The sequence below is a fragment of the Felis catus genome, chromosome B4 (genome assembly GCF_018350175.1).
Source record: "Felis catus isolate Fca126 chromosome B4, F.catus_Fca126_mat1.0, whole genome shotgun sequence".
In the NCBI taxonomy this organism is placed as follows: Eukaryota; Metazoa; Chordata; class Mammalia; order Carnivora; family Felidae; genus Felis; species Felis catus.
In genome coordinates this window covers 130,695,596-130,720,076 of record NC_058374.1, presented here as the reverse complement: position 1 = coordinate 130,720,076, position 24,481 = coordinate 130,695,596, and the positions used below count along the sequence as shown (strand labels likewise).

Genomic DNA, 24,481 nt, shown 5'->3' with positions numbered 1-24,481 from the left:
CTCTGCCTGGGCTAAGCACGTTACGTATATTAGCTCATTTAATCCTTGCCGTTCAGTCTTCTCGTCCCACTTCTATGGATTGAGCAACCGGAGTCAGAATTAAGTAACTTAGCCAAGGGGTGTTAGAGCCAGGATCGTGGACTCCAGAGCCCTGCTCACAGCCGCTGCCCCTTCCACCTCCCTCTCCTCCCCCCCCCCTCACCCCCCCCCGGTTTGGCCTGGCCCGGAGCAGGTGGAAGCCTTCCCATCTGCAAAGAGGGTCGGCGAGGCTGCCCCTCGAGGTGACCACGAGAAGCGAAATAACAGGTGAAAGGCATCGGGCACGTGGAGGCACCATGCCAGGCCCCGCCCGGCCCCAGCCCCTTCCTCTAAGGGTCATTTCACAAGAACCCAAAGCAGCCACCGCAGGCTTCCGACTGAGTCATTCCTTCCAAAGGTGGTCGTGGAGGACCTACGACGCGTGGGGCTTTTTTCTAGGCGCCTTTTCTAGCAATGCCGAGCTGCTGATCTCGGGCCACATGGCCCGGAAGGGAAACCTACCAAAAACAACCAAGGAGCCATGGAGGGGACGTTTCCAGTTGCTCCAGGGTTGGTTACTGGGACCCTCAGCCGGGGACAAAGAGGTGTTAAGAGAGGACAAAAGGCTGGGGCCAGACGCTTTCTCCAGGGCACGATGGGAGGTGGCAGAATTGGCCCCGCTGTTGGGAACCCGCCGCCCCCCCTGCCAACCTCTGTGCGCCTTGCCTTTCCCTGCTGGTAGAAGAAAGCTGAGCGGCCAGCGAGGGTAGATGTGGTGTTGGCACGCGGGTACCGCCCCCAGAGAACCCTCCCGAGGCAGAGGGCACCGCCAGCAGGAGGCTGGAACCTCGCTCCCCCCTGCTGGATGCCCGCTGAGCTGCAAGAACCTAGTGCCAGCTGCAGGCACGGGGTGCTGGGGGTGTCCTTGGGGGAGCTCGACACGCACGTTCCGGAGCTGCGCCTGCTCAGGGGGACTTGGTGGGGAGAAGCCTGTGCTTCTCCCGACTCAGTTGCGCACGACCCCCGGAGGGCTCTTAGAGGCAGAGTCGGCGGGCCCCTTCCGGACAGATCCTGGGCAAAGGGCGCTGCTTCCCACCCGGAAAAGGCTGGGGCCTGGCCTGCTGGCAGGGCTGGAGGGGGAGACGGCTGCTCCCTCCCGAGGAGGGGCTGCCACGGAGGAGGTCCCAAAACGACCAGGCACCCGTCTCCACGGAGACCGCAGCAGATGGAAACCGATGGAGACCAGGCAGGGGAGACAGAAGCCGCCCTCCCCTGACCCCTCTGCTCCCAGTCCCCCCGGAGAGAGGACAAGAGAAAGCTCTTGCTCCCCACTTCCCACCCCTTCTGTAGAGAAGCTCGGAGCCCAGACCGAGTTTTGAACCGGTCCGGTCCGAGTTCCGATCACCAAGAGCCCCTGAGAGGTGTGGGATCGCCCTGCGTGGAGCCCCAGCGGGAAGGGGGGCTCAACAGAGCACGACAGAATAAAGCAGTTAGGAGCAGTAAGATGGTCAAGATTCTCCAAGAAACGGGTAGTACGAGTAAATCAATGATCGAGATGGTTTCACACCTTGCTAAGTGCTAGGCAGACAAAACAGCAGCTGTGATCCGTGGTGGGGTAACTGGGTTGGGGGGCGGGGGGGCAGGAAGAACTCTAAGGAAAAGGGACATTTGAGCTGAGGCCCCACAGCCATGGGACCGTCTGAGGGACGAGGCAGCAAGGACAGCAAGTGCAAAGGCCCTGAGGTGTGAACGAGCTCGGAGCGTCCACGAACTTAAGGCTTGTGAGGTGTAGTCTGTTGTGTGCCGGGAAGAGCGGGAGGAGGTACAAAGACGGAGGCCATACTGGAAAGAACTTGGATTTTATTGCAAAGGCAACAGGAAGCCAGTGGAAACCAGCATCGCTGTTACGGACTCCCAGTGCCCACACACACACACACACACACACACTATTTGGGGGGAATCTCGTCAGTGGTTATCAATTTCTTCACTTGCCTGGAGAGCCCATTCTCAGCAAACATTCAGGAGATGCACGCCAGGTCTGCAGATTTAGTCAGTCAACCCTTGCTGAACACCTACTATGTGCCGGTGCCTGTTCTGCGAACCGGGGATCAGTCACCGAGTACAAGAAAAACCCCTTCCCTCCCTCTAGAAGCGTGAGGGAGAGCGGTCCAGTTAAGCGGGGAAATCACCATCTGACAAATGGCCATAGAGCAGGAGAGAGCAGAGGGCGAGCCAGGGAGGGAGAAAAAGCACCCCCGCCACGTCCTGCTGCTTGCGGACCTGGCTGGGGTTCACCCACCAAGAGGGCAGGGGAAGGCCAGGCCAGTGGGAGGCTGGGGACCCACGGGCCAGTAGAGTTCGGGAGTCAGTGTTCAGAAACATAAACGCGATGTCTCCGTGACACTCAGGCACTTCCCCTGCTGAGTCCTTTGCTGGGGGCCCACCACGAAAGGTTCCCCGTTCTGATGTGGATGGTGTGGGAGGTGGCCCCCAGACTCCGCAGTTCACCATGGAGACACTTCCACCATGAGAACCAGCCCTGTGGTTTTCCAGGCTGAGATAGGTGATTTGGTTAGGTCACCTTCTGCAAGCACTCAGGGGCAGGAGGTAACCTGCAGCGTCCACGTAAAAATACATTCGTTTTGGTGATAAAACGTTGGGTTTTGGCACAGAGACTATTGAATAGCGTCCCAAACCGTGGTGGCAGTAAGCACAGAGTCACTGTATCCCGGGGATAGAAGCAATCCTAACCCTGGGGCGCCTGGGTGGCTCAGTCGGTTGAGCGTCCGACTTCGGCTCAGGTCATGATCTCACGGTCTGTGAGTTTGAGCCCCACGTCGGGCTCTGTGCTGACAGCTCAACCTGGAGCCTGTTTCCGATTCTGTGTCTCCCTCTCTCTCTGCCCCTCCCCTGCTCATGCTCTGTCTTTCTCTCTGTCAAAAATAAATAAACATTTAAAAAAATTTAAAAAAAGAAGCAATTCTAACCCAGATCTATCAGACACGTTTTGCCCATCCTGGAGATACAGAGAGAAGCCTTTGGCTTTGCCCTCGCCTGCCCCTTTCCTGCGTCCGCCTCTGTGCAGGGCCCGGCTGCATATTGGAGATAACTGAGGTTGTGCCCTTGAGGAGCTCAGCTCTGGTGAGCAGGGAGAGTTTCCAGGGACCTTGCAGGAAAATACCTGATGCTAGCTGGGGAAGAGAATTCTAGACAAAGGGGACTGCATGTGCAAAGGCCCTGAGGCATGACGCTTGGACCCCTCTTGGAAACTGCATGCAGGGTAGGGCAAGGACTGAGGGGTGCCCGGCAGGGGAGAGCTGGGCAGAAGGACAAACAAACCACGGAGCTTGGAGACCAGGTAAGAGATGTCACTGTACCCCAGCTGAGGTCTGATGGGGTGGGGTGGGGTGGAGACGGCTTTGTCCACATCCACCACTGACAAAACCTTGGGAAACATTGTATTTTCGGCCCAACTTGGAGCATCTATGCCCCCTCCTTTCCTCAGAACGCCAATTGATTTCTTCTAATGGATTATCCTTTATTTACTTTTAGAGACAGAGAAAACAGAGAGAGAGTGACTTCTTTGGGTTGCAAATTGTTAGCGCTGGAGCCTGGATTAAGAACTCAGGCCCGCGCCAGCCCTCTGTGGATTTTATGATATTTATGTATACAATGCCCGTTCACTCTTCCGCTCTGCCAGGAAAGAGAGCTGGTAAATATGAAGCAGAGAGCAGAGGGCTTGTTTCCACCCTAAAAAGGCAGGAAGCCCGGGAAGGCTCGTTAGGAGAAAATATCAAAGGGGCAGCGTTCAAGTTTCACCTGGGAGGTGCGCGGCGGTGGGGGGGATGCGTCCTTGGGAAAGCTGCTGTGTCACTGGTCCTCGGGGCAGAGGCGGGTGGCTCCAGAGCACAGCATGGAAGCAGGAGACTAGGGGTCAAGACAGTGTCGGTTCCTGGAGGGCAGGGCTCCCGCCTGATACTCCTTAAATTCCTCTAGAAGAAGCTGGGCTTCTGTGGCAAGAGCACCGGCTTCCCATCAGAAGAGTGGAATTAGAAATCCAAGTGCGCGCGGGGGCGCCTGGGTGGCTCAGTCGGCTAAGCATCCGACTTGGGCTCAGGTCATAATCTCACTGTTGGTGAGTTTGAGCCCCGCGTCAGGGTCTGTGCTGATGGCTCAGAGCCCGGAGCCTGCTTTGGTTTCTGTGTCTCCCTCTCTCTCTGCCCCTCCTCCGCTCACACTCTGCCTCTCTCTCTCTCTCTCAGAAATAAAAGTTAAAAAAATTATTTTCAAGAAATGCAGCTGTGTGTCCATAGGCAAAGCACTCACCCTCCCTGGTGGTCAGCTACCCCATCTATCTAACGGGCGTCCTAGCATCAACCTGGCCAATTACCGCGTGTGAATTAAGATATGTCAAACCTCCTTTTGCGAGGCCTGGTGGATAGTAATGCCCAATGTATAGCAGGTGATTTCCAAATTTTCTCTAGTAACTGTGGCTTTTTTTTTTATAAGCGTAATAATGTATGCGTACTGCAAAAGGGCAAGTCAGAAACGCTCAAGAAGTATAAAGAAGAAAGTGAAAATTATTCATATCCTCCCACCGGAAATGGCCACCATTAACATTCCGGTGGGTTGTGCTCCCTCCTTTTTCTTCTGCATATAACGTTCCATGTATATTTGTGAAACCAAAACTATCGGATAATGCCACGTATGCTCTTGGGGATTTTTTTCTCTTCCCACCTAGCAGTTTCTTGTGGACATCACTTCAGGTCAAAAAAAAATATATAGGGTTTTACATGGCCATTTTCTTTCTTTTTAAAATCATGAAAATTTTAAACCGTGTCCAAAATTAGAAGAACGTGGTGGGGATGCACTAACCGGTCAGCCGCATTCAGAACTTGCCAGATATGGCCAGAATTGCATCTTCCTATCTCCCTTCCCCAATCCTGTTGTTACAACGGCTTAAACCAGACACCGACCCTCCTGTCACGTGTCTCTAAACCAATACCAAGGCCATTATCACAGCTGATAAAATTAATAAGTCGTTCCTTAGGAGCCACTGATAGTCAACATCTCAGATTTCTCCGATCAGCTCCAAAAGGTTCTTTTATGGTTGGTTTATCACATGGTCATTGTTCACGGCCCCCTGGAGATGAGTTGCAGGTTTCCAAGTTGTCACTCATGAAAAGCACTGAGGGCAACAGCCTTTTGCACAGATTTGTGGACCCCTGTCCAATTATTATATTCTAGGACAAATTCCTAGAAGGGGCCTCTCCAGGTCAGAGCCTATGCATTTTTTTTTTAAGGCTTTTAATAGCATTTGACAAATTGCCCTCCACAGCAATTGTACCAATTTGCACTCCCACCAGCGGGGACTTGGCACCCTGGACAGCCTTGGGTTGTTAATGAAAGGAAATTCAAGGGAGAGAAAGCAGGTGTGGAGAAAAATAGAGCAGAAAAGGAAGCTGGAAGGAGAAGTGCAGGGGTGTGATGCAGAGCTCTTGGGCCCCCCGCTCCAGGTGCCAGCAGGGTACCCCCCCCCACCTCCGGGTGCTAGCTTGCCTGAGCCTGAGAGGCAGCCCAGAGAGCCAAGGGTCCTAGCCCACCAGCGACTGCAGCAGATTAAGTCCTAAAGCAACGATTCAATCGAGACTGAGAACAAAGCTGGAGCAAAGACTCTTCGATCCATTCTAATTAGGAGCTGTCTTTCCAGAGAAATCAGGAGCAAGCTGCCACAGCTGAAGGGGGGGGGGTGGAAAAAAAAGATGCTACAGCCCAGCTGTGCTCAAAGCTTATCTGTTTTCCTCAAATCCCAAGAGCTTCGTCCACTGCACTCACAGTCCAGGGGACCCTGTTCTGAAGGTTATAGGTTGGACTTGGGCAAGACTTTCCACCATCAAAGGTCAGGGGATGCTTGGGGTGGGGGAGGGCGGGGAGGAGGCCCACACTCCCCACATAGCATGTACCTCCCTTGCACCTGCTGCTTTTCCGTTGTGGCTTAAAAACTCAAATGTTGTTTCGGGGCGCCTGGGTGGCTCGGTTGAGCGTCTGACTTCGGCTCGGGTCGTGATCTCACGGTTCATGGGTTCGAGCCCCGCGTCGGGCTCTGGGCTGACAGCTCGGAGCCTGGAGCCCGCTTCGGATTGTCTGTCTCCCCCTCTCTCTGCCCCTCCCCTGCTCACGCTCTGTGTCTCAAAAATGAATAAACGTTAAAAAAAAAAAACCTAAAATGTATTTCCGGTTTGGGAGGAGTAAATAAAATTAAGATAGGCTGAGGCCTGGCCCTACACACAGAACTGGAGGACCGGCCGGCTCTGGTTCCCCCAAGCTGGGTAAAGTCGGGGCTTCAGTCTGTAGGTGGACATCGCGACACTTGGCTTGCCTCTGACTCACCCCCGCCCCCTACCCTGATGTCAGTATGCGGAGTACGAGTCTTCAGAGAAGAGCTGTCTGAGGATCAAACTTATCCAATCCTCGGTTGGCAGCGCGTTCCGTTTGGAAGCACTGACTATGGCAGCCCAGGACCAGGGCGAGTTCGTGGGCTCAGAACGAGTCCAGAACTTTCTTGGGCGCGGTATCATTTGCAAGGTGGTATTCAAACCGGGAGCACGCAGGACCCGGGTCATGGGGGATCCCTGCCGGTGCAAAAGAAAGTTTTCAAGCGAAGTTCGAAAAACAGCGCCAGGAGCCATGTATCGGCAATTCACACACGGGTTCTCGATGTCACTTTGTACGGCAATTCTTGGAAGCGGACGCTTTGCCCCCAACGTCACGCAAGAGGCAAGTGAAGCCCAGCCGGTGAGGTGACTCACCTGGCCGGTAAGTCAGGACTCCAACCTGGGGTCCCTCCGACTCAGGCCTCTTTCTGTGACCTCAGGCCGTCTTCTCGGCATCTGGGAGCCTTTTGTGTCCCCAGCCCTTTGCGTCCTCAGTGGATCCAACAGGGGCTCCCTTTCCCGGGGGGTGTCGGGGCTCTGGAGCCAAAGTGGAAGAGGGTGCAGCAGGAGGATTTGGCCCTGAGAGCCCCGCTTTGTGCCAGGTTGGCCCTTTCGCATCAGCCATCCTTTAGCAACAACAGCCCCGAGACCAACCTTCTAGCTCTGGAGTCAGCTCTGGGTTCAGATCTCTGCTCAGGCGCGTCCTCGCTGAACGGCCTTGCGCAAGTCACTTCACTGCTCTGGGCCTTAATATCACCTCCCCCGACTGGCCAGGATTCATGACCTGGCCATCCGTACCGGACGAACCCTCAGCCACGCTGGAACAGTCACCGTTCGCGTCCTGCCACGACTGTGTTTGCTCTTGGCCCATCCTGTACGCTCCCCAGGGTCCGAGTCTGCTGCCCCCCATCTTTCATCCGAAGGAGCTCTGGGGCTGGGAGGTCTGAGTCCCTCCACAAGTGAGCCCTGGGATGTGACCCACCGTGGTCCAGAGAAGACTGGGGGGACCCGACTGGGGGCCTTGGGGAGGAGGCTGTCTAGCAAAAGCCTCTCTGCTGAGGTGTGAACAAGCAGGAGCCCCACAGCGAACAGGGAAATGGCTTATCAGCCAGCAGACACAGCAGGTTCAAAGGTCCTGAGGCAGAGAGGAGCAGCAGCCCTGATTCCACAGAGCCTCCTCCCCTGCCCTCACTCTCCCGGGGTTTCCACCTGCCCTTCTCTGCCGAGCACTGGGACCACCGCCCCTGAAAGGGTCGCAGATACAACGCATTGGTGACCAGGTGCTCAGAGATGAGCCTTGAGGGGCGCCCGGGTGGCTCAGTCGGTTGAGCGTCCGACTTCGGTCACAGCAGGGGCAGCCCGAGGGCCCCACGCAGGACTGACCCAGCACCGGACCCATCAGTGGGCTCCAAATCAGAGCAAGGGCCTGAGGGAGGCTTCCACTGACCCTTGGAAATGAGAGACAGAGGGTGCGAGAGCCACGTGGGGCAGGAGAGGCTCTTAAGACCCCAGACTGCAGCTCGGCCGGGGTGGGGTGGGGAGGCACCTTCATCTACCCAAACCTCTCATCGCGAGATGTCCCAGTGCATAGCCCCTGCAGCTAACATGCCAATGCCTTCCCTTCCCGCCCGCCCCCCCTTCCCCAGACAGGCCAGGCCAAGCCCATTTTACAGCCGAGGGAGCTAAGGCCCAGGGAGGTGGACCTACCCCAGCCACTTGGCTAACAAGGAGGGAAGGCTTGTTCTTCTCTGCGCTCAGCATTCACAACCCACGTCTCGAGCCTCAGAGCCTTGCCGGGGGTGGGGCATGATTTTCCCCACTTTCCAGATGAGGAGACTGAGGCTTAACTGAAGCCCCCACCACTCAAGTTCAGTCATGGACTAGAATCCACCCAGAACCCGTGCTCTTTTGGTCGCTGAGACGCAGCCCGGGGGGGGGGGGGGGAGGGGGCAGGCCCAGGAAGGACACCGCAGCTGGGAATGTTCGAGAACGGGCCTGCAGGGAAGCGGCTGTCCTTGACGGTGTGCAAGGGACGACCGCATAGTAAACACTGGACTTTGGGGACTAGAACCCACAGGAAGGGAGGGGCTGGGGAAAGGTCCCCCAGGAAGGATGGACGCGGGGGTTACGACGGGGTGGTGAGGGGCGGGTAATAGCCCGAGGTAACCCTTAACTGACGACCAGGCTCTCAGCAAGCGTGAGTTCCCTCGACTCCCTCCGGTGGGGACCTCCACTGGGGTCCACAAGCCACCCAGCGAGAGGCTATCTCCCTGAGGCATCCGCAGGGTGGCCTGCAGCCCTTGCCACCCTCCCGCCACCCTCCCACCCTCCAGTCCCGCCACGGCTACACCAAGGCCCCCAGGATGCACGGCCCCCAGACCCGGCACTCCTGGACGCCTGGGCCGCGTCACGTTACCCCTCACCGTGCTGTGCAGTGTGCCCCGGGCCAGCTGAGCTCGTCGGCCTCTCCAGGACAGTGGCAAGGGCAGAGGCGCCCGCAGAGACAGAGCAGAAGATGGGCCGACAGACCCTCCTGACCCCGATCAGTCCGCGCTCCCTTCCGAGACCATCTGCTCGGGCGGTGGCGGGCCGCAGAGGGCGCTGGGACAGAAACAGCCGGCACCCGGCTGGCCACGTGCTGGCCTCTGGGGCCTGCCTGGTCAGGAGGCCCGGCTGGCCTTCCCCCTGCAGCCACCAGCCCCCAGCTGGGCTGCGGGGGATGCCAGGCTCCGGGCACAGACCCTCCCTAATGGAGGTCCCGGGGCAGGGGGCAGGCGTGGGGGACCCTGGGACCTAAGAGGGCAGGAAAGGGGCGTGGGGAGGGGAGCAGCTTAGACACCAAGTGTGCGTCCCCCTTTCTGAGATGAACACTGTGGGCTGGGTGCAGGGAACCTGGCCCCTCTGACGCCCAGGTTCCCCCTGGCCTTCGTGGTGCCCTCCCAGAGCTCCAGAGACCTGTGAGTGAGCTCCGTGGCAGGTCCCCAGGGCACCCCCAAAGACTGCCAGCCGTCCCCTTGCGTGTGCTCAAACTCCTCGAATCCAAGTTTGCCTCGGTCACCACGGTGACGCTGTCTCAGCATCCATCAGAACGTGTCGCCTGTCTGCATGAAGCCCTTCGACAGCTTCCTGTGCCCCGAAGCCAATGACCTGAAAACCTCGTCCTGGCTTCGCACACGCCTCCCCGGCCTCCACTGTGGTGTCGCACCCACACAGGCACACGCACGCACACACGCACGTACACACAGTGGGTGCTTTGGCTTCAGAGACCCTCCATCCGTTCTGTGTTTACTTAACTCCTCATCTGTTAGGCGGGATCCTTAACGGTGTCTTAGTTTCGGGGCGCCTGGGTGGCTCGGTCGGTTGAGCCTCCGACTTCAGCTCAGGTCACGATCTCCCGGTCCGTGGGTTCGAGCCCCGCATCGGGCTCAGTGCGGGCCGCTCGGGGCCTGGAGCCTGCTTCGGATTCTGAGTCTCCCTCTCTCCCTGCCCCTCCCCCACTCGCATTCTGTCTCAAAAATAAATAAACGTTTACAGAATTTATATATATATATATATATATATATATATATATATATATATATATATAAAACAAACCAGTGCTCAGCTCTGCTAACTCCACAAACAGCCCCGGAGACAAATGTTCAGGAGCAAGTAATTTTGGAGGTGACCCCAGGAGCACAGCAGGGAGGGAACAAAAGCCAATGAAGTGTGGCTTGAGGGGGGAGCTACTCCTGTGGGCAACAGGGCCGACCTATCAGCCGGGCACCCCCGCTGTTGGGGCTGCCACAGAATCCCCCACCCAGGGGCGAGGTAGCTGGGATATCTGCCCCCCAGTTCTCATGTGTCATTGCCAAGGGCACTCCTGGGAAGTAGTGTGGACTCCCCGGCCCTTCCAGCCCGCCCCTTACAGGCGGCAGACAAGAAGGAGACCTGTGTCCGGGGCACCTCTGGGGCGGACAGAACGAGTGTGGGCTGGACGTTAACAGCCCGGGCTCCGGTGAGTGCCTCTCTCATAGCATCATGCAGATTAACTGACATAATACACGTAAAGAGCTTAATCCGCAGTCCGTCACATACCAAGCGCTCTGTGGTCTGAGCCATAATAACATTAATGACGTCGCCGTTGTCCCGGGTGAGGTTATGGTCTCCCTGACCACTGGGCCTTTGCTTAGGCTGCTCCCCCTGCCCGTCTTCCCTCCACCCGGTTCACGTCGGTGTGTGCACCAGGTTACAGCCCAAATGTCACCTCCTCAGGGGAGCCCTCCCTGAATCACGGATTCGCTCATCTCTCCTTGGATGCGTTCGGAGCAGCTACTCGGGCCCTTTCTTTCAGAGCCTGTGATCACCAAGGTCGTTTTATTTTTTTTTTAATTTTTTTTTCAACGTTTTTATTTATTTTTGGAACAGAGAGAGACAGAGCATGAACAGGGGAGGGGCAGAGAGAGAGGGAGACACAGACTCGGAAACAGGCTCCAGGCTCCGAGCCATCAGCCCAGAGCCTGACGCGGGGCTCGAACTCACGGACCGCGAGATCGTGACCTGGCTGAAGTTGGACGCTTAACCGACTGCGCCACCCAGGCGCCCCAGCCGAGGTCGTTTTAAATTTATTTGCACGATCGTGTGATTCTCTGCCCGTTGGCCGTCTCTCCCACTGGACCGTAAGCCCCCTGAGGACGCGGCTTTGTTCCCAAAGACATGCCCAGGGCCTGGCATGCTGTCACCACACAGGCGACACCTGGAAAGAAACCGGTGGCACAGAGACCAGGATCTGGCAATGGGGAAAACAGGCACAGAATGAGTGTAATACAGTGAGGTCAGTGCCAGTTACAAAGGGCACCGCGAGCAGACAGGACAGAAACAATTCATTCCTTTCTTCAATACCATTTCTAGAACACCTATTCTGCGCCGAGCCTGGGGCAGACAGCGATAAACAAGACAGGCACGGTCTCAGCCTTCGTGGACACAGGGCTACCCATCCCGTGGGGGCAGGTGTGCAGGGGGCAGGTGTGCAGGGAGCAGGGGGAGAAGAGGCTCAAAGCCAAGGAGGAGGGGTGTGGAGGGACGAGGCTATGTGTTCACCAGACCCTGCTTCCTCTTCGTCCCAAGCACCAGGAAGAACACAGGTCCCAGCTGCCTGCAGCACGGTGGGGTCACGTGGCCAGCTGTCACCAGTGGAATGTGGGCCCAAAGGACACCCAGCCTGGCCCACAGAAACCTCCCCGCTCTCTCTCCCTAGGTCTCCAGAGCCTCACAGCAAGGATCAGCAAATGTTTTCCAGAGAGGCCAGAGGGCAAATATTCTTATTTTACGGCCACAGTTCTCTGTCTCAGCTTTTTTTTTAATGTTTATTTATTTTTGACAGAGAGAGAGACACAGAGCATGAGCAGGGGAGGGGCAGGGAGAGAGGGAGACCCAGAATCCCAAGCAGGCTCCAGGCTCTGAGCCATCAGCACAGACCCCGATGCGGGGCTCGAACTCACAGACCTCGAGACCATGACCTGAGCCGAAGTCAGATGCCGAACCGGCTAAACCACCCAGGCGCCCCTGTCTCAGCTTCTTCATGCTGCTGCCATAGCAGCACTAAAGCAGCCTTAGAGGATATGTTACTAGGTGGGCGTGGCTGTGTCCCAATAAAACTTTATTTACAAGCCCCGGTCATAGTTTGCCAACCTCTGTCCTAGAGGATGATGGGGCCGCTGCCCCAGGAGGAACCCGAGCCCCCATGTAACCGTGGGGCAGAGCCCGCCCGCCTCGCCCCAGCCAGCTTTCACTCACCTGCCGCTCTGAGTGAGAAAGAAACTTCCTTTGTGAAGCCGCTGGGGCCCTGGAGTGCTTTGCTAGCAGTTAGCATAGCCTAACTAACTATGGAAGTCTTCCTGGAGGAGGCGACCTTCATCCTGGGCCCTGGCAGATAAGTAAGGCACAGGGATCGAAAGTGCTGCGCCCCGCACAGCTTCCTTTCCCTCCATTTTCCATTTCCGTGTGGTCCATACAGCAGGCCCGCCTGGACGCCCTCCCTCCCCACTCCTGCTTCAGCAACCCCACCCCTCCTTCAGGACTGGCTGAAATCCCCACTCTCTACATTGTAGAGGCAATGGTGTGGGGGGGCTCAGTAAGAGCCCGGGCTTGGAGAACACAGAGTCCCGGGTGCAAATCCTGCCTCTGTCAGTAAGAGAAGTCAAAGAACAGACCATCAAACATAACGGAGCCCGGACTTGCCGGGCTTGAAGAGTTTTCTCGAAAACTCTAGGAGAAATGACATCCCGGCGAAGATGAAAGCTGGGCCCCCTTTCAGGACAACGACCTCCCACTTCAAGGTGAACTTGCTTCCTGTCTTGCCGCCCAGCCCCCGCCCCCCCCAACTCTGCAGCCTTCAGGCTGGTCTCCTCCTGGACTCTCTCACGTCCGCGGTGTCTGTTTCCCACAAACGGCCCGGTCCGATGTCCCGGGAGCTCAGTTTCGGCCATTGGCGCATCTTCTGCGCCCTTCTCCCGTCCGGCCCTTCCCTTCCACGGATTCTCTTCCAGGACCTTCTCTGCCCTGCTTCCACCTGCCCGCCGCCCTTTCTGGGGCTCCACTGGCTCCGGGGGGCATCTGAGCCCCCAACCTCGTTACCCTGGGGTCCCTGCGACTTCTCACCCCTTTTGGTGTCTCCCCTTCCCCTTGGCCTTCCCCGCTGTCTTCCGCACCGCATCCACCCGCCCCCGCGAGCGCCTGTGAGTACCTTCCTCTCCCCTCCCCTCCCCACGCCCCCCTGCCTTGGGTCCTCTTCCCTGGCTGCAAACTGGGTTGTGAACGCCACGCCCCGCTGCGAACAGGACGTACCGTAAAGCCAAGGTTCCCCGAGGGCCAGGTTGTGATCGTTTTATTTTTACAACGTCCTTGGAGGGACGGGAGTGTTTGGGCAGGGTGGGGTTGCGTGCTGGGCGGGAGGGGACAAAGATGGCAAACAGCAGTGGAGCGGAATATAGGTCAGTCGGCGAGCCGTGTCCCAGTGGTCCCGGGGAGAGGAGACCTGGTCCCCTGGGGCTGGCTCTGCGGAGGTGGCCGCGGTCCTGTCTCGGGAGGCTGCGAGGAGGGGACTTGGGACGGAGGCAGGAGAGAGAGATGCTCCAGCTGCTCTTCTGAGACCAGAGGCCAGGGTATGAGAGACGCGTCGGGCTTCTCCTCGGGGCCCGTGAGCACAGGAGCGCCTTCTCTGCACCTGCTCCTGCAGGGAGGATCCTGGAGCCGGTGCTGTCGCCCGGCAGGTGGACGAGGCAGGCTGATCGCACGCAGAATGCGGGGGACCCCGTCTCGTGCCCAGCTCTGCCGCTGTACCCTTGGGCTAACTGCTCAGCTTCTCTGGGCCTCGGCATCCCCACCTGCAAAATGGGCGAAACACCAGTCCCGGAGGGACCGCGGACGTTGGTCAAATGGGGACGGAGCAGCGTTTTTAAAATACCCTCACGGCGCCGGGTGCTTCTATCCCTTATCACGTCTGACTTTCCAACCCAGCTCTCCGTTTCACGAACGAAGAAATCGAGGCTTACATGTCACGAGGGTGAAATGAGATCTGGGGTGGGGGGGGGGTAGGGGGTGGGAAGAGCTCTGGGCTGCCTGTCGGCCGCCGCATCTGGGCCAGACTCGCGCTCACTCTCACACTTTCTAGCCCAGGACGGGGAACAGCCGCTGCGGGCGGCCTGGGGAAACAGTGGGAAGCAGTTCCGTTCGTTCAAGTGCCCTTCGGTGCCGGGCACCACGGTGGCGGGCAGAGGGGAGGAGGCGCCTGTCCCCATGGAGTTCACATTCTGAGAGGGAGACAGACATCAGAACAAAAGCCACGGGCACGAGTAAAACTCCAACGATGGATTGTGCGAGGTGAAAGTAGCATATCGAGCGTGACAAGGGAAGAAAACCAGGGGACCTAATTTAGATAAAGGCAGCAAGAAAGAAACCTCCCTGAGCATAAGGTTTCTGCAGCAATCCAAAGGAGGTGTGGTGCTGCCCAGGCAAAGAGCGAGAGAAACGCACGTTCCCGGGAGCGCGGCGAGCAGGTGCAAAGGCCCTGGGGCGGGAGAGAGCATAGTGCGGTGAAACAACAGAAAGGAGGCCAAGGGGGGGCTGAAGAGAGAGACAGCTAAAGGCAGAGCCAGATTATTCAGGGTACCTGGCACACATGTGAACCCACTTAAAGACTTTAAGCAAGGATGTGACGTGAATTGATCCTGTGTCCCCCCCAGAAAGTCCCTCTGGCTGCTGTGCGGAGAAGAGGCTGCCGAGGAAGGAGCCAGAGCAAACAGGAGAAGCCCCTACGAAGCATCTAAGCAGGAGACGACAGCTTACATGACAGACCTTGACGGTTTGCTAAAAAGCTCTCTGACTCGCCCCTCAGAGAGCAGCATAGCTGTGCCCATTTGACAGATGAGAAAACTGAGACTTCAAGAGGTAGAAGTGGCTGGTACAACATGCCTCAGCTGGCCAGCGCCGGACTCGAGGCGGTAAGCCCAGGTAGGTGTTCCTGTTCCCAAGTCCGTGCCTCTTGCCTTTCTGTCTTGTGGTCCTAAGAGAGTCGACGATGTGGGTCAGCGGAGAGCTCAAAACTAAGCCACTGCGCCTTGGAAACATTCGCTCTCTGGGAAGCCTCCTCGTCGCCGTGCTCTTCCTGCAATTCCCAAGTCCTGGTGCCCGGGTCTGTGGATGGGGGTGATGACCCACCCCTCCTTCCAGGGCTATCGTGAGAGTTCAGGGAGTGTGGATGTCAAACACTTAGGAGAATGTCTGGCCCCCAGTAGGTGCTCCATCAATGTCAGCGCCCCTTTCCTTAAAGAGGACAGAAGGGTCCAGCCTGTCTGACTTCAAGAGCCAGTGACATATGCCCACTGTCATGCCATTGACCGAGGGTGATGGATTTGACAATCGGCATAGGCTCTGAGTGCCGGCCGGAAGGCTGACTCGGTCCCCTGGGTGAGTCCCCACACTCGGCCATGAATTTATAAAGGAGGAGCCAGGCACACAGCTGCCCTCCGGCCGGGATGTCCCCGCACAGTCCCCAGCAGCAAGCCACCCACGGCTGGATCTTGACTCCTTCTTCCAACCACGTGCCCGACTCCTGGGTTCAGCCGACTGGGAGGGGTATCTCCTGGGCCCAAGAAACGTGCGAATGTGGGAGCAGGGAGCTCGTCCCCGCCCACGGAGGACTCCCCTATCAGCACAGGATGAGTCCATGCTTTCACGGGGCCTCGTAACAGTCTAAAGGTGAGGGGCACATTCCCCTAGGGACAGAGAAAAAGGGTGCTCAGAGAGACAGGCTGACTGTGCCCGCTGGTGGGGACACCAAGCGGACAGGCTGAGTCAGGGACTCAGGGCCACCTGACTCGCCCTGTGCTCTCCCCCACAGCCTCGTCCACCTGTCCTTGTCCAGAGGCATATTCCTCCCGCAGCACAGAGCCAGGGTCAATGCCAGGCAAGTGGAAGGGGCCTGCATTCCTAGGTGACCAGAGAGAGCAGAGCCCCTTCCCTCCCCTTGCTGCCGAATGGCCTTTTATGTAAATGGGAAAGAAACACTGTGCTCAGCCACTGAGGTTGGGGCAGGGGCGGGGCGGGGGGGGATCATCTGTTTCTAGAATGACCCTAACGAATCCCAGTGGTAACCGTAGTCATTGGAACATTGGAAGTATGTAGGAGACGGTCCCGGGAGCGGGGGGACCTGGGACGGACAGAGGAAGGCCACCTACAAAGGGGGTCTGGGGAGGAGAAGCCGAGCCATAGAAGGAAAGGTCGAGAGTGTGGCGGCCTGAGAGCCAGGGGAAGCAAGGGGCCGGAGAAGGGGAGAGATGTGGCGAGGGGTCTGGTCCCACCAGAGCTCTGTGTCCACTATAGTCACAGAGGTAGCCGCTGACCTAGGAGCTGGTCACGTGACAGGTGAGCAAGTGAGGCGGTGGGGGCAGCGGAGGTTGGGGGTCAGGCATCGGAGGCCCGGCTTGAGAGGCTGGCTGCACAGGGACAGAGACCTGAGGACGGTTGGGGTGCTTTTGTTAGGTGAACAGAGACCCGGGCCTGTTCATAGGCCAAGGAGGAAGAGCCAGTCGCGGAAAAGAGAGAAGGCGTTCGAGACACAGGGTTTTGTTTTTGTCACATCTGTGCCTTTTATTCCGGGCCGCCTCGAATCCTACTCAAAAACAGAGTATAAATAAATGATCAAATAATAAGACATTGTTCATTCCCTGCCAGCCGGTGACCTTGAAAGGGTCTTCAGCATAGTCTTTGTTCTGTCCTGGCTCGTGTCAGATTTGCTCTGTCGTGTGCAACAAACACACACTTGGCTAGGTGGCTGCCGTGTCCCAGGCTCTGGGCCAGCCGGGGACACAGAGCCCAGCCTCTCCCTTCAAGGAGCTCACAGTCTGATGACGGAATGGACATGCAGACGAGCCCCAGTGAAACGGGGGCCCCACACGCTGAGAAACGCACACGAGGCACAGAAGTCACTCAGAGGAAGGAGGGGAGGAGTCTCTCAGGACTTTGGGGGGGGGGAGTATCGTGGAGGACCCCAGGGAAGAGGTAACTCCTAACCAGGGCTTTGAATGACACCCAGGTGTCCGCGGGGTGAAAAGAGACGCAGCACGTGCAAAGGCCCGGAGGTATGACAGCACAGGGGCCTGGGAGGGCTTTAAGGATGATAGAGCTTAAAGGTGAGGACAAGATTAAGAGTGAGCCTAGAAGTGGGGACAGAGACCGGGTCAGCAACCTACCCCCCCACCCCCGGGTGATTTTGTCTCCTGGGGATTTGAACAATACCTAGTACAGTGGGAGTTTCAGGGAGAAAGTCGAGGCTCAGAGGGAAGCTATAAGGAAGGCATTCATAGAGTATACACTATGTGCCAGGCAGGGTACCAGAAGCCTGTCACACGTGGGCGAGCAACACAGGCAAAGAGCTTCGCCCCTGAAGAGCCAACATGTTGGTGTCAGGAGTGGGACAATAAACAGCAGAGCTAACTCTCCTTAAGTCGAGTGTAGAAGATGCCAGAAGGCGATCCGTTCTATGGGACAAACAAACAAAGAAACAAAGCAGGACAGGGTGAGGGGCTCGGGAGTTTTGGGGGTGGGGTCTGGGTGATGCAATCTGAGTGTGGCTGGGGAGGAAGGAGCCTGCCTGTTGAGCACGGACTCAAAGGAAGTGAGGGAGTGAGCTGTGCGTTTAGCCGGGATCAGAGGGAGCGGCCAGTGCAAAGGCCCTGAGGCAGGAGTGTGCCTGGTGTGCTGGGGGATGGCCAGGCGGCCAGTGTGGGCAGAGGAGAGCTGGGAGATACGAGGCCAGGTCAGGAAGGGCCCCGGAGGCTACCTTACACCTTTGATTTTTACCTGGGGTGAAATGGGGAGCCACCACCCAGGCTCAGGCAGAGAGGGGAGAAGGTCTGACTTCACGTCTTAAGAGGATCATTTCAGTCTTTGCAGTGGGAACGGATGGAGGGGGAGGAGGGAGAGCAGCAGGAGGGCCGATTAGGAAGCCAGTGGGATAAGCCGGGGGATTGCAGTTCAAACCAGGACAAAAGCAGAGAGAAATGATCGATGGCGAATATAGGATTTCCTCATGGGTTAGATACAGGGTAAAGGGGGGGGGGGGTGGAGAGGAGCCAACGATGATTCCAGGGCTCTGGGACGGAGCGTGAGAGGAGTGGAGAACCCAGTAACCAAAGTGGAAGGAGCTACAGGAGAAGTAGGACCGGAGGATGGAGAAGACCAGGGGGCCGAGGGCCGTGGAGTTTGAGCTGTCCACCCACGTGCAGCTGCAGGGGTGAAGCTGGCCGGAGGCGTGAGTCTGGAGTTCGGGACAGGGGCCCGATGGGAGGTAGGAACCTGGGAGTCACCGATGCCTAGAGAGCGTTGGTGAGGATAGTGCCACTCGTCCCCAGGATGCGGGCTTGACCCCGGGGGAGGCGGTGACTTTCCCTCTAGAATCACAGGGCCAGGATGATTTTTACAAGGAGCAGGATCCAAACCACCTTACCAGGAGGAGCGTGTGTGTGTCTCCTGTGGGTCAAACTGCGGTCCCTGCGAGGATCAAATACATCCGTGTCTGCCTGGAAGTATAAACCGGGAGAAAGCAGCCGCTGCCACCGCTGAAGGGACCACACCGAGTGGAACCCGAGGACTCCCCACGCGTGCCCAGCAACACTCCCCCGCCTCAACTGACTCATCCGTAAAATGGGCACACGCCTCTCTCCGCGGGCTCCGGGAAGAGTAACCCTGGCAACGTGCGTGGCTATTGCTTTCGTGATTAGGGGGGTCCTCACTGTCACAAAGGGCCTGGCCCACTCCGGGTGCTCAGAACAGTAAGGATGGTCATTCTTAACAGCAACGGCTGAGGGTGACAACGGTGACGAGTCCGGGCTTTCCCTGCCGAGCCCCCAGTTCTGCAGAACCGCAGGACGAGACGGTCCGCCCCGGGCAGGGGCCCCCAGAACACGGCGCAGACGACCCCCCTCCCCCCATGCCCCTACCCCACTGACTTCGCCGGCCACCGGGCCATGACACGGTCAGTTCGCTCCGGCTGGGGTGAGCGGCCACCTGATGCGACATGAGCATCTGCCCCATAGGAACTGAACCAGAGCCTGTCAGCTGAGGCCGCGTGAGGATCCCCCACAGCCTGAGGCCTGGGAGGCCCAAGGGTGGCCACGCGCCCCACCTGGACCCTGACGTGACCCAGAGCCCAAGAAGAGAACGGGAAGAATAGTGGCAATGGTTACTTGTCAGGTGCCGGCCTGAGCACTCCTCGTGGCCTAACTCCCTGCGACACAGACAACAGAGGGGTTCCCATCAGGCAAAGAGCAGGACCCCCGACATCCTGCTTAGGGTACCAGACAGGGCTGTTTGATGGGGAAGAGGTAACTGCTCCCTAAAGACATCAGAGTGCTGTGACCAGAGAATGAGGAATCGATTCTGGGCAGCCACAGACAACCCACACCCGTCGCTTCAGGCTTGGAAGACAGGCGGACCCAGGTTCACGTTGGCTTCTGCCACGGGCTGTCCAGGCCACTTCTGACAAGCCAGCCTATGTGTGAGCCTCGAAACCCGCCGTGCCAGTGCCCCTGAAGCCCCCGGCGGTGCCCGGTGCCATCCACGACCTCGTGGAACCGGATGCCATGAGGTCTGGGCCTTACCCATCCCGCCCTCCCGCTGAAGAGGGAGGGAGGGTTCACCATAGAGGACAAAGTCGCTACATTCTCCAGGACCATCTCAAAGGTCTGAATCTTGGAGTCCTGGGACTGCCCACGGCGCCAGGGGCAGGAACGCCAGCCTGGCGGACAGCATTTACACGTGGAATGTGCAAGTCTGGGGACGAACGCAGAACGTGGCACCGGCTGCCCTTCCAGAAGATCTGGAATGCCACGTACCACCCCTCCCCTGCCCTCTCCCGCAGTCAGGGAGATTTCCAGCATGTGAGCAGACATCCAAGTAGAAATCCGGGGCTTGGGGCGCCTGGGTGGCTCAGTCGGTTGAGCGTCCGACTTCGGCTCAGGTCACAACCTCGCGGTATGTGAGTTCGAGCCCCGCGTCGGGCTCCGTGCTGACGGCTCAGAGCCTGGAGCCTGCTTCGGATGCTGTGTCTCTCTCTCTCTCTCTGCTTCTCCCCCACTCATGTTCTGTCTCTCAAAAAATGAATAAACATTAAAAAAAAATTTTTTTTAAGTCTTTAAGAAACTCAGGGCTTAAGTCAATGTCCTGGCCCACTGCCAAGATCAGGGTCCCTAGGAGTCGGAGCTGTGGGCAGACCCCCACTTGCCCGTGAGCTGAGAAGGAGACGGAGTTTGAGTCTGAGCCACATCGACCAGCACCTCCTCCCGAGAGAGCCTGCCTTCAGGCACCGGCCTCACAGAGGGTGCCAGCAGCTACGGTGTGGGGGGGCCAGAAATACAGAAAAAAACCATGGGGCACACGCGTAGCAAACCCGCCATCGCGGACTCAGGACTGTCTGCAGAGGGGACGGTGGGTCTGAACCGCCCAGACGGGCACAGCCCGCTCGCAGGATGCAGTCACGTGAGGACGCAACTTCCTCCCGCCCCGACTTCCAGAAGAGGCACACACCCGAGCACATCTGCACGGGCGTACGCACGTAGGCCCGTGCGTGAAAATGCACGCACGAGCATGCATGCACACAACCCCAGACGGGGGAGCTCCGCATTCCGTGGGAGAGCGACGTTTTAAAATGAACCGGGCTGAGTCTTAAAAACGAAGATGAGATTATTCTTTTTAATGAGCGACAGTGATGGGAGGGTTATGGAAGGGGCCTGGGGTGTCGTCCCGAAGGAGCCAGCAAGAGAGGCAGAGCCCAACAGAGCACGGTGGGGGCGGTGATTCGAAAAAATAAAATACAGTGTCCCCTTTTCCTGGTTACCCCGAAAGCCGAGGCCCTTCGCGCAAACCGGCTTCGTTAATTGCCCTCGTTTTCCCATTTCAGGCCGGGGAGTTTCCTTGCCCACAGAGGAAGTCTCCGTCCACTTGGGAAACTGACAGGTACCCCAAATATTGGGGGAGGGGGAAGCCCCACCCGCTCTCCTATCAAAGAGCTTGTTTGCAGGGGCGCCTGCGCGGCCCCGTCGGTGGGACGTCGGACTCTTGGTCGCAGCTCGGGCCCTGATCTTGCGGTTGGTGGGATCGAGCCCCACGTCGGGCTCTGCCCTGAGAGTGCAGAGTCTGCTTGGGATTCTCTCTCCCAGTCTCTCTCTGCCCCTCCTCCGCTCAGGCTCTCTCTCTCTCTCTCTCAAAAATAAATTAACTAAAAAAAAAAAAATTTTATAAAGGGTCCCTTTGCAGAGAAGTTCACCAGGGTCAAAGAAAGTTCTAGAAGTAGTCAAGGTACAATAATACTCTCCTTCTTACACTGGAATGTTGCCCCCCTCCCCCCCATCATGCATTTCAATCTCCTCCCAGATGAAGGTGAAGGAGCTGGGGATTGGAGGCCCAGTTCTGCCATCTACCAGCTGTGTGACCCGGGACAAATCACTGCCCCTCTCTGATCCCTGAGTCCCCACCTGTACTGTGATTGTAGTGCCCACACACACTAGAGACCAGATCCGAGAGTATAAAAATTAACTCATTCGTGCGTTCAAGACCCGTGGCGGCAGGGACGCCTGGGTGGCTCAGTGGGTCAAGCGTCCGACTCCGGATCGGGTTATGATCTCACCGTTTGTGAGTTGGAGCCCGAGTCAGGCTCTGGGCTGACAGCTCGGAGCCTGGAGCCTGCTTCGGATTCTGTGTCTCCCTCTCTCTGCTCCTCCCCTTCCCTGCTCACTCGCGCTCTCTCTCTAAAAACAATTTAAAAATAAAAATAAGAGTTTTCAGGTGTTTTTCTTTGGTGAGCCCCTGTGATGTGCCTGGCTCCTACCTGCTGACTTTACACCCCCTACCTGGGGGAGCCCTGTGATCCGCAGCACCTGCCCCCCTCCCGTACCCCCCTCCACTTCACCGACGGGGCTCACCAGGCTTGCTCTGAGTGCAGTGCTCCCTCGCCTCCCCTATCAGGCTCCGACGCGAACCGAGGCCTCCGCTAACCTGACCTTCCTCTCCCGGGGAGAGACTCCGCTGGAAGGATGTGCCACTCAGGCATTTCCTCTATTACAGGAGGCCGTCTTCCCCATTCACTGATCCTCCTGCCCATGAATCAAAGCTTGTCTTTTTTTTCTTTCTTTCTTTTTTTTTTTTTTTTGCCTCTGCTACCAGCCCTTGAGTTTCCGATTTCGCCATTAGCTCATTGAACGGTGGCACCGTTCCCGAGCTTCATTCAGGAAGGCTCTATCTTCTGCAGGATACAGAGGGAGGGCTAGGAGGGAGAGCCCAGGGCGCTGGGGCAGAGTCGGATTCGGACCTCTTCCCCGCCCCCCCCAACCTCTCCTCCTAGGGCCGCCCCAGAGGCAGGGCCTTGGGCCCGCGTGTGACTCCCTCGGCCTACATGTTCTCATCTGTGAGTCCTGGGCCAGCGTCCCTGCTTCCCGGGCAGACACTTTGTGATGTTATCAACTGTAAGACACCAGAGGTAAGAGAGGCGCAAAGAGGAAGGGCTTTGTAGGCTGTGAAATGCTACCCCACCCCCACCCCGGGCCAGGCGTTGGTGCTTTTGAAACACCAGGGACCGGCGGGGCTGTACCTTTCACGATGTCAAGAGAATGCCCCCCTCCCCCCCCCCCCACCGGAGTGTGGACAAGCCACTGGGCCGGAGCGGGAGCGTGAGACAAAGGGGTAATACAACTATTCCCGCCTGGAGGCCAAAGGCACCAGGGGATGTTTTCAGGCTCCCTGGGATCTCCAGCTTTAAGGGTTAGAATTAAACGAGATAATAATGATGACCCTGAGTGCCATTGGCCTGCTAAGGTGCCTCATGTGTTTTATCTCCTACTGTCTGTGCAACAGCACTGCTCTGATCAAGATTCCTTCACCCCTCCATTGACAAGATGCGCAAACGGAGACCTGGCAGGCGAGGGGACTTTGCCAAAGGTCACACAGCTAGGGCAGGGCGATCCCAGGACTCACAGTGGCCCTCTGGCCTGCCAGCTGGTGTGGCGAGCCTGGAGCACAGCACCCACAGCCCAGGGCGGGGCGGGAGGAGGGGGGGGTTGGGGGGGAGGCGGGGCAGGGCATGTGGCTTCTCTACGACTCCCACCGCCACCACGCTTAGCCACGTGCAGAGGCACTGAGCCGTACTAGACCCAGCCAGGGTGCGTCTGAGGGCAGGTGACCCTCACGCCATCCTCAGGGTAAGCTGGAAGCCAAAGTAGGGTTCTCTCATCCGTAAATGGGGCCGTAGACTCCCCTGTCCTCCAGAGCGCCTTCCCAGGGAGTCACATGCCCCAGGACCGTGGGACTGCTCAACTGCAAGCCCGTGTCGTTTTTGCAAATACATTTATCAAGCACCTACTCTGTGTCCTCCTGTACCCGGGTAACCTCAGTTCAACCCAGTGAAAGAGAAATAGAAGCATCCCATATGGCAGAGAGGGAAGTTTCGGTTTTCAGGCATACAGTCACTTGCCCTTTGTCTCACAACTGAGATCCAAACCCAGGCTCCAGGTGGGAGCTCTTTCCATGACAGTCCGCGGCCTCCCCGCCATGAAAGGGCACAGAGCGGGGAGAGCAAAGGCCACCTCTCCCTCCATGTGGCGTTCTTCGAGCTGCTGCAGTCACGATTCCTGTTTTGCAGAGCAGGACACCGAGGCCCAGACAGGTGTCCACAGTCACAAACGCCCACCCTCTGGCCACAAGCCACGGGGCTACACGGCAGTCCCCACTCCAACGCCCTCTCAAGAGGCCGGGAAGGGGACAGCGGGAAGCATGCTGTTGCCAGGAAGTACCGTCAAGTATGAGAGAGGCTCCCTGCGGAGGCCAGGAGGAGTCAAAAAGGGGCCCCCATCCCAGACCAGAACTGCAGGAGGCATCCTGGAGGGGGAAGAGAACCGGCAAGGCAAAGGAGGAGAGAAGAGGTCCCCGCACCATGCGCAAGGGGGGACAGTATATAGCTCAAAGGACATGAGTTTTGGAAAGCTGACTCTATTTTCCCTGGGGCTGGGCTGGAGACGAGGGTCGGGGCGATAGCAGCCGGCAAGGTGGGGTCATGCCTGGAGCAGACAGTGGAGAGGAAGATGCACACAAGGGATGTGTTAAGAAGAGTCTGCGGTCACAGGAGACTCAACACCCGCAGTCATCCCTCAAGGCGCACGAGGGTAGGCAAAGCTCCAGGTCCCACGGCCACAGAACCCGTTGAGTGCTCTCCAATTCTGGTTCCCAAACCTGATTTGCCGTCACATTGTCATTTTTGTTTAGACACCCTAGTTAACATCCAGGGGGACTGATGTCCGTAGAATTTACAATGATGAAGCAAATTGTGGGAACGGACTGATCGAGCTGAGGAACTCCTGGTACACGGTAGGTACTTAATGAATGTTTACGGGATGGACCAGTGGACACAGCTGAAGCAGAGCCCACAGGCTGGCAAGGGTCAGGGCTCCGTGGGAGACTTCCTGCCACCACCCTCTCCTCCACTCCAGAACTTTTCCACCATG

The 24,481-nt window shown here is 57.7% G+C and overlaps 1 long non-coding RNA gene across 2 annotated transcripts in view; it reads right to left on the bottom strand.

Annotated features, from left to right (window-relative positions):
- Positions 1–13,285: 13,285 nt before the first annotated feature.
- Positions 13,286–24,481, bottom strand: part of LOC109501789 — a 28,744-nt gene continuing 17,548 nt past the window's right edge. The window contains exons 2-3 of one of the 2 annotated variants that reach the window (XR_002160069.3): positions 18,439–18,511; positions 13,286–13,816 (exon numbers count right to left, since the gene is read on the bottom strand). This is a non-coding gene — a long non-coding RNA (uncharacterized LOC109501789). The remainder of the gene's footprint in view (positions 13,817–18,438; positions 18,512–24,481) is intronic. The other variant, XR_002160070.3, reaches the window with a different exon arrangement.